Source organism: Manis javanica, chromosome 14 (genome assembly GCF_040802235.1).
Source record: "Manis javanica isolate MJ-LG chromosome 14, MJ_LKY, whole genome shotgun sequence".
In the NCBI taxonomy this organism is placed as follows: domain Eukaryota; kingdom Metazoa; phylum Chordata; class Mammalia; order Pholidota; family Manidae; genus Manis; species Manis javanica.
In genome coordinates this window covers 82,368,486-82,386,271 of record NC_133169.1, presented here as the reverse complement: position 1 = coordinate 82,386,271, position 17,786 = coordinate 82,368,486, and the positions used below count along the sequence as shown (strand labels likewise).

Below are 17,786 nucleotides of genomic sequence, written 5' to 3'. Positions count from 1 at the left end.
CCTTCCTCTGCGGTGCCTTTACGAGGGGCGCTGCCCTCGGCTACGCGCCGCGGCAAGGGCCAGCGCGGGAAGGATGCTCCCGAAACCCGGAGCTCCTGGGGCCGGTGCAGGCGGGCGGGGGGCGCGCATCCATCCGGGGTCGCGGCGAGGGAGGCGGCCGGGCCAGCGGCGTCCTCGGCCCCGCACCCCTGCCGGGGACGGTCAGCCCGCGGGACCCAAGTCCTTGCCGCTAGGAGTGGGCGCAAAGTAACTCCATGGACGCTGCTCACCCCCCCCAAAAAATATAGCCTCCAACTGCGATGGCCGCGGTCGACACCATTCACCAAACCCCTGTGTATGTTTCTGTTTCTTTTTAAACCAAGACTTCCTTGTGATCTCTTTTGAAAAAAAAATGTGGTGGGGTGGGGGTGGGGTGGGGTGGGGGCGGGAGGAGAGAGGGAGGGGGAGTAGCCACTTTTTTCTTATTCACTCGGATCTCCACTCCTGACACCCCCCGTCGCCCGCCCCACCCCCTGCCCAGTTGTTTGGCTTCAGCAGCGGGTCCAGGTAACGTCGCAGGCCTCCAGTGGGGGAGGGTGCCCCGCCGGGCTGCCCGCCTGCCTGCACCTCGGGCCTGGGCTCCCCATGGGCTCTGGGGCGCCCCCAGCCCGCCCTGTCCCTAGGGCCGGGCCCGAGCGGCGGCTGCGTCCGTGCAAGTCCCATCAGGTCTGCACACACTTCACACACTCACACACATACCCCGCCCCTCCACTCTCTCACACTTTCTGCTCACACCCCGCCCCCTTCGCTCCCCAGACCCGGGCAGCGCCCCCCGCAACCTTTAGAAAAAAAAAAGCAAGCTTATACTTAAAAAAATCTTTTGGCGCCATATTAATGACGTACTTAAAATTTGCCATTTCTCCCTGCGTCAAAAAGACGTTTCTTTGCAAATAACAGCCTGAAGGCGACATTCACGGAGGGAACGAGGTTTGCACCGAGCACCCCGCCTCCCGGGGCTTCAGCGCTAGAAGACCCTCGCCCTAGGCCCTGCTTCTGAATCGCTGGCTTAAAAATGCGAATCAAATAAATCGCGTGGCGTTTTGCAGCGCCAGAAGTAAGCAGAAAGTGCTGGCAGGAGCGGAGGGGAGGGGCACGGGCGAGTCTGGGGGAGGGGGCGCGGCCCTCCTCCCCCACCACAGCAGATGGAAAGTCATATCCCGGGCGGGGGAAACTTGAAATTGTGGGCGACCTCAAGAAATGAGGGGCGGTCCGTAGAGAGGGTCCCTCCGGGGCTCGTCGCCCCCTCCCCCAGCCTGGGTTCCTCCAGACGCCCCGCTCAGCCCCGCATTTCCGGGCGGTGGGGAACGCAGTGATGGGTGGGTGGGGGCTGCGCGTCCTGGCCCCACTAGGAGTTTGCCCCGTGGTGTTCCCTTCCCCCTCGTTCGTCCTCCCCACTTCCGCTAAAGGGTTAAAAGACGAGGGGGCAACTTCGAAAGGCTGGCACTTGGCGAGGAAGCGGGCGCCCCTCTCCCCACCCTTCGCCGCCTCGCCCCTCCTCCTCCGGCTCCACTTCCCGACTTGACCTTGTGGTGCACAAACAGTGCGCTCGGATCCTCGCAGTTTCTGGAAGAAAAGCTTGCGCTCGCCAGGCGGGCGGGCTGTTGGGCGGCTCGCGGGCGGTGGCGGGGCCTTGGGTCCGTTCCCGGAGCCGCGGGCCACACCCACCCAACCCGCGGCGCCCGCCGCGCTCACCTTCTCTCGAGGAAGGAGCAGGGCTGGCCTCCTGGATGGGGAGGAGTTGAGAGGGGGGGAGCTGCAGACTTCTCTGGATGCTCCCAGCTGGGCGGGGGGCGGTGGTGGTGGTGATGGTGATGATGGTCTGGTCTCAGGCGGGGTTTGGAGGGGGAGAACTGAGAGCCTGGACCAACATCCCCAAAACATCATTGGCAACTTTTTCTGCCTCCTCCCTTTTGGCTGCCCCTCCAAAGGATGATCCAGTAATTTTTTTCAGCTCACCTTTGGCTTTGAAGGCACGTGGGTGAGTTGTGAACTGGGACAGGAACCGCCTTCTCCAAGACTGAAGGTTGTTTATTCTTTTTTTTCCCCCTCCACCTCCTTCCGTGGAAAAATAAATATCAGTTTACATAAGATGACATTTATGTGACAATTAAGATTCCCCAATGGAATGTTGTGAACACACTTGCTTATAGGAGAAATAAATCTAATAGTAAACAAACTAATAATAAGCAAAAATCCTCCAACAGGGCGGATTGTCGACACAACAAAGAGGGAGATGATGAATGCTGAAATAAGCACATTTTGCAACCAGAAAGAAATATGAGCTCAAAGGGAGTCACTACAACATTTCTCTTCCTTGGCCTTCATTCACAAAGTCTGGGGAGGCTTGTCTGGTAAGATTGGAGGGCTACGTATAAACTCTCAGTTGTATCTGGCTGTAGCTCTTTGGTCAGTTGGTATGATTTGTCCAAGCCCAAACTCAGTGCCTGAAAATATGTCCGAAGCTGTGAGCACGTAACAAAATGGTTACATGCCTGGATTCTTATCCTGGCTCTGCCATTCAGAAGCTGCTTGATATATGGACAAGTGAATTAACTTCTTTGTGTCTTTTTTTCCCTCTTCTGTAGAATGGGATGGTTGGAGGGTTTCTGAGATCACGTGTTTACACGCACATATATGTATATGTGTACATTTACATGCTGTATGTGTAAAGCAGGGCCTGGCTCAGAGTGCACAGTGCACATTACCACCTTCCCTGGTGCCTGCATTTTGGAAAGGTGCATGAAACCTGGTAACACTTAAAAACTAGGAGACAATGATTTCTGTCTTATCCTCTTGAGGACATATACAAGATTTTCCAGTGTGGGCAAAATGGAAAAACCTGTGATAGATGGTGGATTTCATGGTCAAGGTCCAGATGGCAATGTCAGTCACACATCTGAGGTGGGAGTGGAGGCACCAGTTTACAATGGTATATTCTGGTTGGATCTAATTTCAGAAGATTTAAATGCGGAAGGGGAGTGCGCAGTCTCTTCCTCTTAGCCATCAGGATTCCATAAACCTTGGCAAGCAGTTATAAATGACCTAGAGAGATGGAAGAGAGAGGGGTGACCATTTATAGAGTACCTGCTCTGTGTTGTGCACTATGTGAGCCGTCTCATTTTATCCTCACAAAAACCCATCTTACCTATTCAGAAAGGTTTAGTAATTTACCAACAGTCACACAGGTAGCAAGTGGTGAGAGAACTGGTACCTAGTCCCACAGACCCTGATTGGCTTTATGTTTTCCATTTTACCACACTGCCAGCAATCTATTAGTATTACTGATTTGATTGGAGATGGGGGCCTGATTGCTATACTGCGAAGAAAAAATTTTATGAGCACCAGTTTGCCTCCGAGGTGGTTCCTTGAGTTTGGGTGAGACCTAAGTACCCTCAAGAGTCCTTACAAGATACTTCCTGTTCAGGAGTGGAAGCTCCATCATAATCCTTGGGTTCCCACAGCTCTCTGCCACTGTCTAGGGTTAACCTTGAAAATGTTTCCAGAATGAAAGCAATAAAGCCAATTGTAACTACTTAACCATATTAAAAGTCTCGCAAATCACTCATTAACTTTTTTTGCAGAAAAAAAAATGAGAAGCAGAATTCTTGGAGATGTAATCATTCCTTTTTTTCCCACGAATATTTTATTGAGTGCCTCCTGTGGTATTCTAGGTGCTGGGGACACAGCACAGACATGACAGACAAAAATGCCTACTCTCATGGAACTCACTTTCTGATGGAAGGGGATACACAATTTTTTTTTTAAACTAAAAAAGGATATGTGAAGGTGAGTCAGTGCTATGGAAAGAAATTAAGTAGGAAAGGGGGATAGGGACTGTGGAGATGCAATTTAAATAGAGTCCTCAGGGAAAAGCTCCCTGAGAAGGTGGCTTTGTATCATAGGATGCAAAGGAATGGGCTGTAAGGCTCTACGGGAGAAGAGCTTTCTAAGCCTTGGGTTAGGCATCCCCTCCAGAGGTCTGTGGATAGAATTTAGGGGATCTTGATCTTATGTGGGGAAAAAATTCTATCTTTATTTTCACTAATTACAATTTAGCATGTTCCTCAATTATGAATGCAGACAGCAAAACATAGTGATATTAGCAGCACCTGTGACATTGTTGCTACTAGAAATCAGATATTTTCCTATCGCATTACAGTTGTTGCAAATATCTTAAAATATTACACTCAACACCACTTCAAAATTATGCTGTGAGCTCTTGTAATTTAATGAATTAATAAGAAATATACATATTACTATATATTTCACATTTTAAAATATTTTGAGAGTTGTATTTCAATATAATTGGTTTTCTTTATCATTTATGAAACTTATTATATGGATTTAAAGATATTATACTCAGGAGTCCACAGGCATCACACACAAAAGGTTAAGAACTACCATCTCTATAGAGAGACCAGCAAATGCAAAGGCTCTGAGGCAGGAATGTGTTTAATATGTTCATGTACGAGGAAGAGTACAGGGCATTGTGAGGAATTTGGCTTGTGCTAGGAGTAATATGGAAGGTTTTGAGCAAAAAAGTGACATGATCTGACCCTGGATTTTACAAGTTACTCTGCTGTCAGATGTAGGGCAGACAAAGGGGACAGGCGAAAGCAAGATCAGTTAGGAGGTCACTGTTATAAACAGGTGAGAGATGATTTTAACTAAGACTAGAGCACTAGTAGTGGAAGTGGTCAAATTCTGTATATATGTTAAGGATAGTTCTAACAGGATTTGTTGATTGGGTGTGAGAAAACAAGAGATCAAGGATGACGGCAAGAATTTTGCCTAGAATCAATGGAAAGATGGAATTGCCATTAACCAAGATGGGGAAACTGCGGAAGGAGTAGGTTTTGGGGGAGGATAAGGAGCTCAGTTTAGACCTGTCAAGCTTGGATGCCCTTTAGACGTCCAAGTGCAGCCATCCTGCAGGCAGCTAGAAATGGCAGATTCAGCTCAGGGACAAGGTCTGGGCTGAAGACATCACTTAAGAGTGGTCAGCAAGTGAATGGTATTTAAAGCTATAGTGCTATTTGAGATCACTAAGGGGAAATGCAAATCAGAACTACATTGGGTCCCACCTCATGCCCATTAGGATGGCTACTATTAAAAAAACAGAAAATAGCAAATGTTGGCAAGGATATGGGGAAATTAGAATCTTTTGCTCTTTTGGTGGGAATGTAAAATGGTGCAACCACGTGGAAAACAGTATAGCCATTCCTCAAAAAATTAAAAATAGAATTACCATATGATCCAGCTATTCCATTTTTGGGCATATACACAAAAGAATTGAAAACAGGATCTTAAAGAGATATTTGTGCACTCATGTTCACAGCAGCATTATTCACAATAGCCAAAATGTGAAAGCAACCCAAATGTGGTATATACATAGAATGGAATATTATTCATCTTTAAAAAGGAAGGAAATTCTGCAATATGCTACAACATCGATGAATCTTGAGGTCCTTATGCTCAGTGAGATAAGCCAGTTACAAAAAGACAAATACTGTGTGATTCCTCTTGCATGAGATATCTAGAGCGGTGGAATTCATAGAGACAGAAAATAGAAAGGTGGTTGCCAGGGGCTGGCAGGGGAATAGGGAGTTACTGTTTAATGGCTACAGTTTCAGTTTTGCAAGTTGACAGAGTTCTAGAGATGGATGGTGTTGGCAGTTGCACAACAATGTGAATGTAGTTAATATCACTGAACTATGTACTTAAAATGGTTAAGACAGTAAAATGTATATTTTGTGTATTGTACCACAATTTTAAAAAATTGGGAAAAAAATGTGAAAAAGAAGCAGCGGTATCCAGAGAGAGAAGGAATGTCCCAGAAGTCAAATGAAGAGTTTCATGAGAGAGGAAAGCCCAATGTCCAAAGCTGCCAAGGGATCAGGTGACATAAGGACTGACAACTGATCATCAGGTTCAGCCATTTCGAGGTCACTGGTGATCTTGGCAAGGGCCGTGGCAGTGGAGTGGCAGGAGCAGAAGTTTGAGCGGGTTCAAAAGAGAGTGGGAAAGTTTATAGCTGTTACAGCTTGTTCCAAGATTCTACCTGAAAATGAGAAGTCCTCTGTCTACGTATGTTAGTAGAGATGGACAATCATGTATCCGTAAAATTCAATTCAAATGACTATTACTGAGGATCTTCCAGGTGCCAGGTGTGATAAAGGATGCTACAGATACTGAGAGAAATGAAGCACATTCATTGCCTTACAAGATTTCCCAAGAGTTCATAATCTGGCAAACTTTGTGGACACACAAAATATACACAAAGTGATACATATGGCTAAATACACACGGTCAGCCTGGGCATCAATTTTTCCTGTGTAATATGCAATATGGTTAAAACTGGGTTCCAGATTCAGGCAGTCTTGGGTCTGAGTCCTGTCTCCACCGTTCACCAGCTCTGTGACTTTGTATGAGTCAGTTAATCTCTCTGTGCCTCAGTTTCCTCCTCTGTAAATTTCCAAACTTTAATGTGCCTCTATGCTTGTTAAAAATGCAGATTTCTGGGGCACATCCCCCAAAGGTTCTAAATGGGTGGGTCTTGATGCCCTTGGCCTTGAACCACACTTTGTGAAACACTGTGTGTTTATCCACGTGGTACAAAGCACTGGCCTGGCACTCAGTGATTGCTCATTAGACAACAGCTTTTCTTCCAGAGGTCCTTATTGGGAACACAAATTCTTTCTAATAACTCAAAATCTACATCCAGAAGCAGAGATCCAGCATACCCTAAGCACCCTAAATTGAGAAAATGGCATGAGAATCATTCAATATTTATTCATCAAATATTTATTGAATGCCTACTATGTCCTAGATAGTATTCAAGGGCTGGAGACACAGATACTATCTGACTCAATAATTTCTCTGAGTCATCAAGGTAGGCAGAAACCCCAGTGGTAGTTAGCCATGTTCTCTAACAGCCAACCTCTGTGCCAGGTAAGAAGTCCTATGTTCATTCCCTAACTGCTTAAGGCAGTAGTTGTCCAATGTTAACATGCATATGAATCACTTGGGATCTTGTCCAAGGGCATATTTGGAGTCATTAAGTCTGGGGTGGGGCCTGAGAGTCTGCATTTCTAACAAGGTCCCACAGTATACTGATGCTACTGGTCCACAGATCACACTTAAAGGAGCACGGGTTTAGAGGTTTAGGAAAATTGGATCAGAACACTTACCCTAACATTAAAATTCCTGGAGAATTCCTGGGAATCCTAAATGGAAAAATGAAATCTGGAAAGATTGCACAGATACAGGTGAGGTTTGCTCACACTTTATCTGCCTCCTCTGTGTCTGGAATCCAATTCTTACCCTTCTGCATATAGTCAGTGATGTTAGGTGGCCTCATCTAAGGGAGGGTAGACATTCATTCTGTTGTTCACTCAGTAAATATTTCCTGGCTGCCTACTCTGTGCCAAACTCTGGGCAAAGCACATTATTTGGCCCTCAAGAGAGGGTGATTCCAGCAGCTTCTGTCTTGTAGGCTCCAGGCAGGGCCTGCAGGCGGGATTTGGGGGAGAGAAAAGCACCTCAGGGCTGTGTCTATGCCTGAAGACACTGACCTAGCAAAATCCAGCCTTGCCTCTTTTTGGGATGCGCTACAAATGCATGCCTGGGAGAGGCAGCCCGCTGGAGTCTTTGCTAGCTGGCTTGGAGATGGTACTGACCAGCCCCAGAGACGTCTGGGTGATGTGCCAGCCAGGCCACCTGTCCCTTCTTAGACTCTCAGACCCATCCCAGTGGCCACAGATGGCAGAAGGCAAAGAAGAACCCTGGGGCCTCCAAACACCTCCCCAGAAACTGTTAGCAGGCGGTAACTCCAGCCAAGTCAGGAGCCAGCTTGACCAGCATCAAAGTGTGAGACGCCCCACTTAGAGCTGAGGGGCTTGGCCCAGTCCAGGAACCACCAAGAACCAAAGGCACTGGCTCTAAGTCAAGTTGAACAGTGTAAGTAAAACCTTTCACCTTTTCCCACAGTTTCTCATAAATCTAAGCAAATTTTCCCCCACCTAGCAGTCTTATAAAGACCTTTCCCATTCATTTACTGATGGGTTTATAGCCATGCTGGAGGTAATGTGGTTTTATTAGAAATAGCATGCATTTAGCAAGCCCCTATAGAAACAAAGCTCCATCTCAGGACAGTGAGGTCCAGGTCTTCACCATTTAGGAAGACAACTCCTTAGCATATACAGGATAGTCAAGGTAAAACAAGCCCTCTTGGGAGACTATTGGGTAGAATGGTCAAGAGAGTTTCTTGAGGAGGACCTGGAGATGGACCTGCATTTAAATTAGGCAGTTCAGATGAGATGGGAGGGTGGAGGAGGTTCCAGAGACATGGGTGGGGTCTGAACATGACACTAATGACTGTATACAGACACTAACTTCAAGAAGTCCTTGGGTTCTTCCTGAAGAGGGAAATCCCCTTTGTACAGGAAAATAAACTGATTAGCTGTCTGAGGGTGAACCATGTTGGAAGGAGTAGATGAGAGCATCTAGTCTAATTGCAGGATCTACCCCAAGGAGCCCCTCAGAGAGATTGTTCAAAGCATCATTACAGTGTTGGTAACAGTGAAAAACTGGAAATAGCTTGAATGTCTGTCACTAGTGTACTGGCTAAATAAACACGGTGCAAAAAGAAGGCAACAAAAAAGAAGAACTGTGTGGTTTTTGTGTGTCTGGTGTAGAAAGAGCCCTCATAAAAGTGTTAAGTGAAAAACAAGTTTCAGGATATATAAATATCACTATATTGTACACCTGGAAAAAAAAGCATGTAATGTGGACAATATGATCTCATTTGCATTAAAAAATACCTACAAAAGTCTTTAGTTTTATCTGAACACAGACACACAGGTATATGCAATTCCATAGAAAAAACAAAGCATGTGGAAAGATACTCATCAAACTGATGACCAGTTGTTGGTGTTGGAGTGTATGGAGTGAGGCTGGGAAGTGGTGAGGGGTTGGGGTGGGGCCCGTGCCGATGGAGAGGAAGTCAACCCTATGGTTGTTGGGGGAGCCCCACGAAGCCCTTTGCATTTGAGCAGTGCTGGTTGCCCCACAGGTACTTAGGATTCTCCAGGGCAGACGCATCACTGGGGTGGACAGATGTAGTCCCTCGGCCCAGTGATGGGCTGGAGTGCAGCCCTGGCAGCAGGGGCAAGAAACCCCTCTGCTCTAGCCCCAGTTCTGACTCCTGTTTGACCCTCTCTAGGCCCTACCATTAGGGTCTCTCTGGGCTTCTTCCGCTGGCCCAGCCTGAGATTCTAAGCCCATTCCAGAACCTTCCCATGGAGGTTGAAAAGCCTCACTTGGCTTTTGGCCTGGTGGGACTTGGGCACAGGCCAGGCTGGGACTGGGAAGTAGTGCAGGAAAAGAGAAGTTTCTGAGTAAGCATGGCCCCTGGAGGCGCCCCTTCCTCTGGCAGGTGGGGTACCATCTCTTCTCAATACATTTGGCTTAAGGATATGTGGCCCAGCACAGCTTCTTAGGGAGCAGTTGTGGGGAAAATTCATTACCTGATGGGCTCTGAATAGTTAAAAAAGTCCATTGTGTGAGGACTCCTGGCTGGGTGAGAACAGTGGAGGCTGTTCGAGGCAGGGCCTGGGCTCTGGGCCTGCAGGATGTCATGTGAGCTGTGCACAGGCGTAGATCTATTCTGTATACTATTCCTATGGTTGCTCTGGGCTGGCTTCAGGCTGCAGAGTATGTTAGATGAGGTGCCTGCCCTGAGGGGACCGCAGGATGAGGGAAGGGTATCCATTGGATTTGGACGGGGGCAAGTATGTGGATAGGATCAAGGCTTAGTGTGGAACCAGAAGCAGAAGACCAGGGGGCCCCGAGATGCCTCGCCCCAGTCACGGGTTCATTGATGGTGTCCTGCTCTTGACCAGCCTCCCACTGCGGAGAAGTGTTCTTGGGCGCTAGGTAGTTGCCTTGGGAGCCTCCTGCAGGCACTAGTGAGCAAGCTGAGCCTCCCTCAGGGCTATGGACAAAGTGTCTAGTGAGCCTTGGGTGGCCTTGGGCTGTAGCTGCCAGACATCCATGACCTGCAGCTCTGGTGGGTGGCAAGCTGCTTCCAAATATGCTGGCTCTCCAGCCAGTGCCCTGGGGAGAGACTTGGACAGGAACTGGCGCCGGATGCCTGTGTGAGGGAGACGCTTGGAAACAAGGCGGCTCTCGTGGAGCCGATCCCCAGCCAGACCAGCTCCAGGCAGATTGTCCACCTAATACAGCTCCTCTAAAGGAGTTCTCAGAAGAAGGAAATTACCCTGGCATCCAGCTGGGCAAGCGAGTCAGAATCCTGGCAGTGGGGTGGGGAGAGGGAAGGGAGATGGTGCTAGGCAGTGGCGGCTTCCCTGGAGAGCCTCTGCCGTTGGGCAACTAGCTCCTTATCTCCCTGACCCTCAGCTGCTCTCAAATTTAAGGAAAGGCAAGCAGCTCTTAGATGTCCAGTCCTCTGGCTGGCCAAGCTGGGGAGGGTATGCCCAAGGAAGAGCGGGCACCATCCTTGCCCTGGGAGATCTCACAGCCCAGGTGGGGAGATGAGATTCCTAGACTGGAAATAAGGAGAGGTAAGATGTGAGTCAGTACCGAAGTGTGTCTGCTTTGGCCCTGCGTGAGTGAGAGAGAGAGAGAGAGAGAGAGAGAGAGAGAGAGAGAGAGAGAGTGTGTGTGTGTGTGTGTGTGTGTGTGTGTGTGTGTTGAGGTGGGAAGCCAGGAAGGATCCACTATGTGAGGGCAGAGAGAAGAGAAGGGTGTGCACGTGCTTTCAGGTACATGAGTACATTTGTGTGCACCTGCGTGCATATGTGTGTACACTTTGTGCAGCATGTACCCACATATGCCTGATGTCACATCTCTGGAGCCCCCATCTTATCTGTTATTTACCCAGACAACCTAAAAACAATTTCCATTTGACTTTAGGATTTGTTATTTGATGCATAAGATGCTTGCCCATCAGATACACTTTTCTACCCACACGTTATCTAAGATCCAGTTAAAATGAGTCTGGACTGACTGTGCAAACACAGGATGGCTAGTGAGCAAAAGGCAAGACAAGAACAGCTGGATTTGGCTGGAAAGTGGCCACTATGTGGATAACAAAATTGGACAGTGTTCTTGGACTGGCACCGATGACAATGACAGTGATGACAAAAGACCCCATGTGGCTACTGGGGGTGTCATCAGCTCTTTATCTCACGCACACATGATGTAGAATTGGGCGCATGGCAAGCACTCAATGGATATTTATTGAATTTATTCGTAGATACTGAGAGAATGTCCACATATGTGACACATGTGCAAATATGGAGCTAGATGATTGATAATTCATGGACAGAGGACAGCTCAATGATAGAGTGAGTTTAAATATCAGTTTATTAGATCGATGGCTGAGGGGTGGTACAATGATCAGATTGAAAGATTAAATCCATGGAGGACTGATAAATTGATAAATAATCTGTTGATACTTGATAAAGGGGTGGGAAGGGAGATAAATTGTGGCCAGGTGCCAGGCCAATAGATCCATGTTCAGATCCAAATAGATAGATAGATAGGTAAATAGATAGATAGTGATAGAGTAAGAGAGACAAATAAGAGGATGAGAGAGATACTGTGGTAGGCAAAGTAAAGCCTCCTCCTAAGATGTCTATATTGTGCTTCCCAGAACCTGGAATATGTTACTTGACATGGCAAAAGGGACTTTGCAGGTATGATTAAATTAAGGACCTTCAGATGGAGAGGTCATCCTCGATTATCCAGGTGGGCTCAGTCTAATCACGTGTCCTGTCTCTGACCTCCCTTTCACCTTGCCCCAGCTCCCCCTGCCTTCTTTTCAGTTCTGGCTCATGACAAGTTCATTCCTACCTCAGGGCCTTTGAACTCACCATTTCCTCTGTCTATTCCTTTTCATCACTCAGATCTCAGTTCAGATGACTGTTGCCTCCCTGCTTCCAGATTTTTGTCCTGAAACTGTGAGTACACTCCGTTCCTGGGGCCTGGGTTGGGGCAATGAGATGTCCAAGCTCCTAGCTGGCTGGCTGGCACTGTCCCCAGCCCTGGTCCTGCTATGGGAGAGAGCAGTGTGTATGAGTCATTGAGCCACAGACACATTCCCCTGTTGGAGGAACTGTGAGCAGTTATGTTGTGGCAAACTCCTAGGGCCAGTGGGCTGACTGAAAGGGAAGGTTAGGAACTCCCCCAACGTTCATCAGAGTCACGTAGGGCCAGGAGAGTACTGGAGGGCGGAGGAGCTGGGAGAGGCCTGTGTGGATGAGGATGCCCTGGCCCACCGGAGCTGAGCCAGGTGTGGAGGAGCAGATGGCGTGTCCCAGTCTGAGAGGGGCTCCTTGGCCCTCAACTACTCCTTCATTCACCTCGGACTGACTGAGCACTGACTATGCGCCAGGCACCAAGCTGCCCTACTACAGGCCCTCCCTGAAGGGACTTACAGTCTAGACAGGGAGGGAAGGCAGGCTGGCTAACCAACCTCACAGATCTCCTGGATGAAGGCTCAGAGCCACAGCACGCTGAAAAGCTGAGCTTGCCCTTGCCCACACGAGTGGGCGATGGGACTTGCAGGCACGGAGAGGGTAGCTGGAGGGGACAGGGTGGATTAGCATGCCAGGCAGCAGAACCAGCCAGCTGTGTTAGTGTCTGAGGGCTGCCTAACAAAGCACCACCAACTGCGGCTTGAAACATCAGAGATTTGTTCTCTCCCAGCTTTGGAGGCTAGAAGTTTGAAATGAAGGTGTTGGCGGGCAGCGCCATGCTGCCTGCAGAGGCCCAAGGGAGGGGGCCTTCCGTACCTCTTCCAGCTGCTGGTACCCCCTGGCGTTCCTTGGTTTGCGGCTGCAGCACTCCGGTCTCCGCCTTCATCTTCACACAGCTGTCTTCCCTCTGTGTCTGTGTGTCCCTGTCTTCATGTGTGCCTGTGCCTGTTTCCAGATGTCCCTCTTCTTACAGGGACTCCAGTCATTTTGGATTAGGGCCTACCCCAATGACCTCATCTTAGCTTGATCAAATCTGCAAAGACTGTATTTCCAAACACGGTCACATTCACAGGTACTGGGGATTAGGATTTCCTTGTGGGAACACAATTCAACCCACAACAGTGGGCAAAGGCTTGGAAGGGCATGGAGCTCAGGGGCAGAACTCTCTGTCACTTGCCACCTCATGACCCACCACCTTTGCACACCTTTCCCCCAGGTGGCTCACTGGTAGATACACCTGCCTGGCATGTTTCCACCTCCAGACTCCCGCTCCCACAGTTCCCCTGTTGCAGCTTTTCTTTCTCAGTAGGCAGGCCCACCTCTTCGGAAGCACTCCTGACACTGACCTGGCTTTTCTCTGACTTTCTGAGACTCTCACAGTCTGCAGCCTTCTTCAGACTGCAGCACTGTGTCCGGGTAGGCATCTTTTTATCCGTCCCCTTCAGCCTCCTGCCTGCTCCATGTCGAGCCCAGGATCAGGGAGCCCGAGGCCGTGAGTCCAGCCCTCCAGCCATTGCACCATTGCTGCGCAGGCTTCTCACTGTGCCCACGTGTGCCCAGAATGGGGAAGGCAAAGCCATAGTGCACCAGTGGCCCTGTGGGAGGGCCTCCCTTGGTTGGCCCACACTGCAACTCTCAGGGGCTCCCTGGAAGTTCTGAGGTGCCCCAGCTCCCACCACGGGAGCCCCATTGAGCCCACTGGCCCCACCAGTAACCAGGGCTGCGGCGGAGCATTACCCACCTGAGGCGATTTGGGGGGCTTGCCAAGGGTTCCCTGACCCAACCCTCCCTTGCCTACCTGCCCCCGGCCAGAAATTCCACTATTAACAAGTCTGATGCATCTGCCCCTGAGAAGGGCAAATGCCCCAGAGGGGAGACTCTGCCAGGAGTAGCTGTGCAGGGACTTGCCTCTGATGCTTGGCAGCCTGACGATATCTCACTCAGGTCCTACAGGAGGTTTGCCACCCAGGAGCAGGAGAGGCTGCAGGAGACAGGCTGTTCCGCAGAGGTTTGTCCAGATGTGGTGGCTGCGGGGTCAGGGGAAGCTGAGGGCAGCCCTGGCAGCTCAGCCCTGCCCAGGCAGCGATACACTCAGGCCCTGGGAGATGCACGGAGCTCAGCCTCTTCCTCCTCTCCTGCCTGCCTTCCTCTGTCCTGCATCTCCCTGGAGGAACAGCCTGCTCCATATACTCCCAGACACTGGGCTGTTAGTGGCCTTTGGACTGGGGCCTCCTGGGAACTCCTACCCAGGCTGGCACTCACAGGGAGCAGGGAGAGGCCCTGAACTGTCACTCCCTAGGCACAGTCCTGGTGTCTGTCAACCGGCCAGTCCTGTTCTGCCCTTTCTCCTAGGAGGAGGAGCCGGGGGAAGGGAAGAGGGCAGGGCCCAGGCCTGGCCAGAGGCATTGTGCTGCCACTGGCCCTCAGCCCAGGTGTGCCCATGGGCCTCTGACTCTGCACGGAGGCCCAGGGTTGCCTGGGTTGCTCCCCCTCTCCAACCAGAGGGAATGGAGGGAAGATGGGGGAGTAGCTCACCATAAAACCCCAAGGGTCCCTAAAAGGTTCATCTGGAAGGGGGAGCTAGCCACGTCTAAAAAGCAACTATTTCCGTTTTGCCGTAATCAAGTCTAGCTCGGGGCTGCCTAAAATAGCCAAGTAACGGGAGCCAAATGTCTGCCAGGAGAGTTTGGCTCCCAGGGCCTGGGGGTTAAATGCAGGCCCAGGTGGCAGTCAGGAGGGTAGCCTCAGCCCCTGCACCCAGACCCCAGGCTCCCTGCCTCCACCTCAAGGCGACAGCCCAGGCCTGGCCCCTAGTAGGTCATTAGGCTAATGAAGCCTCTAAAATCCCACTTTTACCAATCCAGTCAGTGTCCACATGGCAGACATTAAGAAAACCCTATTTAGATTAAGGGCTTTATGGAGAATTTCATGGTGTCTCAGAGAGGGTAAGGGATGCTCAGGGGTTTGGCTAAGCCTGGCCTTGAACCTGTTGCTCACAGGAGAGAAGGCACCCTGAGGCCTGGCCTGAGCCTATGCAGCCGGGTTGGCCTCTTTCCCCAGGATCATTTGCCTGCTGGGTTACTGAGGACAACTAAACTGGGGCTGCTCCACCCCAAAAGCACTCCCTGTCAGTGGCTCTACTGGCCCCTTCTGGGCTTGGTCCTCTGCTGATCTGGGTTAGACCCGCCGAGTTCTCAGTATCCCGCCTTCACAGAGGAAGAGAGAGGCCAAGCAGGGTGTGGCGTGGCGTGGGCCTTTCGGCCCACGGTCTGCACCCTGAGTGCGGCACCCGTGCTGGGGTGGGGAGGGGCATGCAGAGACACCAGGGGGCAGCTGTGGAGTAGGCCTGGCTGCCTCTGCTCAGAAAGTAAACACTCAATTCTTTCGGAACAGCAAAATCCTGCTGTGTGTCCAGTTTCTTCAACAGGCCTGTGGAGACTGAGGACTTGGCCAGGGCAGGGTGGGGGTGGGGAGTGAGCGTGATCTGCCTTATCTGGGGGCATGATCTCCAAAGGCCAGCAAACACCAGCCTTCTAAGTACTTTTTGGAGACCCCGTGCAGTGCCAGGAAGGAAAGACGCTTTCTCCCCCAACCCTATCCTTGGCTTCTTTGGAGGGACCATCCTCCCACCTGCCGCCTGCGGACTTCTTTCTTGAGCCACAGCCCACAGCCCCTGAGCCTCAAAGCTACAGCCTAACGCGTGGTCAATGCCTTCTCCATTACTTGGTGGCTGTTTGACCAGGAGCAAGGTACTCAGCCTCCCTGGGCTTCATTTGCCTCCCATGAAATGGAAATAATGACAGCCCTAAAAGGTCACTGGGAGGGTCGGATGAGATCATCCAGGGTCTGGCACATTGTGAGCGCTTCATAAACAGCAGATGCTACAAATTCCATAGTTAGTATCTGTGGGTATCCCTCTCCTGCCTGCTTCTCTTCTGCCCCTCTCCTCCAGTCTCCTAAATCCACACCTGTCACTTCCCTAAAGCCTCCACAGTCTGGACGGAGGGGACTGGTGAGCTCTTGCTCCCAGGTGAGTGGGCGCAGGGATGTGGGATGTGGGATGTGGGTGTGAGCACCTGCTTCCCCGGCTGTCAGGCTGGAAGGAGCCCTCCGCAGGCCGACGGTGCTTGCACTCTGGCCATCATCCACATTCTTAATGCAAAGGGATTTCAGGAATCATCATTTCTGTGATAGAAGACAAAGCTAAGAAACAGAGAGGGTGAGTGAGTCACTGGAGGCTACACAGCAAGCTCAGGCCAGAGCTGGGTGAGAGCCCTAGTGGCCTTGCCACCCAACATCCCTCCCCACCTGACTCAACAGTTCTCATTTCTTCAGTAACCTCACTGGAAACCTCACTCTGAAGCTCTCCTGTTCAGAGAAAGCAGCAAATGATGTCTGGAGCCAGCGCCCGGGCCTGGAGCCCTGAGCTCCCCAGGCTGACCCACAGGCCCGTGGAGACGTTACCGGAGCTGATGATTCAACTTCCTGCCTTTTGAGAGCACCCAGACCACAGAGGTTTTCTGGGTTGGAGGAGGGGGCATCTCCCTGCCCAGGGCTAGGCAGAGGCAGGATAAGGCCCCACCACAAACCGCAAAGTCTAGGCAGTGCATGGGGCAGGCCCCTAGGGACCACCTCAGAGCCCTTGCTGTCTTCCTCTTGAAGCCCATCTCCTTTTTGGGTTAATGATTACCACCTAGGGTTTGCCTGGCACTGTCCTGGTTTTAGCACCAAAATCCCACATCTGGGGAAACCCCTCAGTCCTGGGCAAACCACAGTGGTTAGTCATTCTATTAGCACCCATATTTCAGTAGGACATGACTTACCACCTCAGTGACTCTGGGAGTCTGGGCCCCAGGACAGCACATTCTAGAACAGGGAATTGGCAAACTGTGGCCTAAGGACCTGATCTGGACCTCTGTCTATTTTTGTGCAGCACATGAGCTAAGAATAGTTTTATATTTTTTTAATGGTTGAAAACAAAACTAAAGAACAATAGTATTTCCTGTGGCATCTTACTACACTGATGGACAGTCACTGCACTGGGGTATGGGTGGGGACTTGATAATATGGGTAAATGTAGTAACCACATTGTTTTTTCATGTGAAACCTTCATAAGAGTGCATATCAATAATACCTTACTAAAAAATTTTTAAAAAATAATAGTATTTCATGACACAAATTATATGAAATTCAAATTTCTGTGTTCATAAACAAAGGAACACAGCCATGCCCGTTCATTTACACATTGTCTGTGGCAGTTTTCCCATCACAAGGCAGAGTGGAGTAGTTGCAGCAGACCATATATGTGGATCTGTGGACTGCAAAGTCTAAAATCTTTATTATTACACAGTTTTCTGACCCCTCTTTCTAGAGGCAGGCAAAAGGTGGGGGTGTCTGACCTAGACCAGGATTTAGCACATTTACTGCAAGATGGGGGCCAAGGCACCGAGTTTCTCTAAGACTCAGTTTGCCCGTTTGTAAAGTAGGGTGAAGGCTTGCCCATCTGCAAAGAAGGCGGTCACTGCTTCTCTCTGACTTCAGCACCTCGTTTTCCAAATTAATATTGTTCTCTCCAATATCTCGGCCACTCCAGGGACTTCTGCGTTCCCTCTGGGCCCACCCCCTGAGGCTTCTCCAGTGCCCAGAGCTTATACTTACTTGGCTTTAAGGCAGATTCAGATCCTGATCCCAGGATTGGAAACTCTATTCTATCCAGCCTTTCAGTGAGGTTAGGAAGCACCTACT

At 50.1% G+C, this 17,786-nt stretch overlaps 1 protein-coding gene and 1 long non-coding RNA gene across 6 annotated transcripts in view; both read right to left on the bottom strand.

Annotated features, from left to right (window-relative positions):
- The window catches only part of JADE2 (jade family PHD finger 2), a 48,821-nt gene extending 46,975 nt beyond the window's left edge, over positions 1–1,846 (bottom strand). Inside the window, exon 1 of one of the 5 annotated variants that reach the window (XM_037016596.2) lies at positions 1,732–1,846. The gene's annotated coding sequence lies outside the window, so the exon portion shown is untranslated. Of the gene's footprint in view, position 1; positions 141–1,562; positions 1,603–1,731 lie in introns of those variants that run through there. The other 4 variants (XM_037016595.2, XM_017647347.3, XM_017647339.3 and 1 more) reach the window with 4 other exon arrangements.
- Positions 1,847–2,946: 1,100 nt separating this feature from the next.
- Positions 2,947–17,786, bottom strand: part of LOC108384771 (uncharacterized) — a 49,219-nt gene continuing 34,379 nt past the window's right edge. The window contains exons 3-5 of the long non-coding RNA XR_012125050.1: positions 16,118–16,244; positions 11,937–14,139; positions 2,947–3,081 (exon numbers count right to left, since the gene is read on the bottom strand). This is a non-coding gene — a long non-coding RNA (uncharacterized lncRNA). The remainder of the gene's footprint in view (positions 3,082–11,936; positions 14,140–16,117; positions 16,245–17,786) is intronic.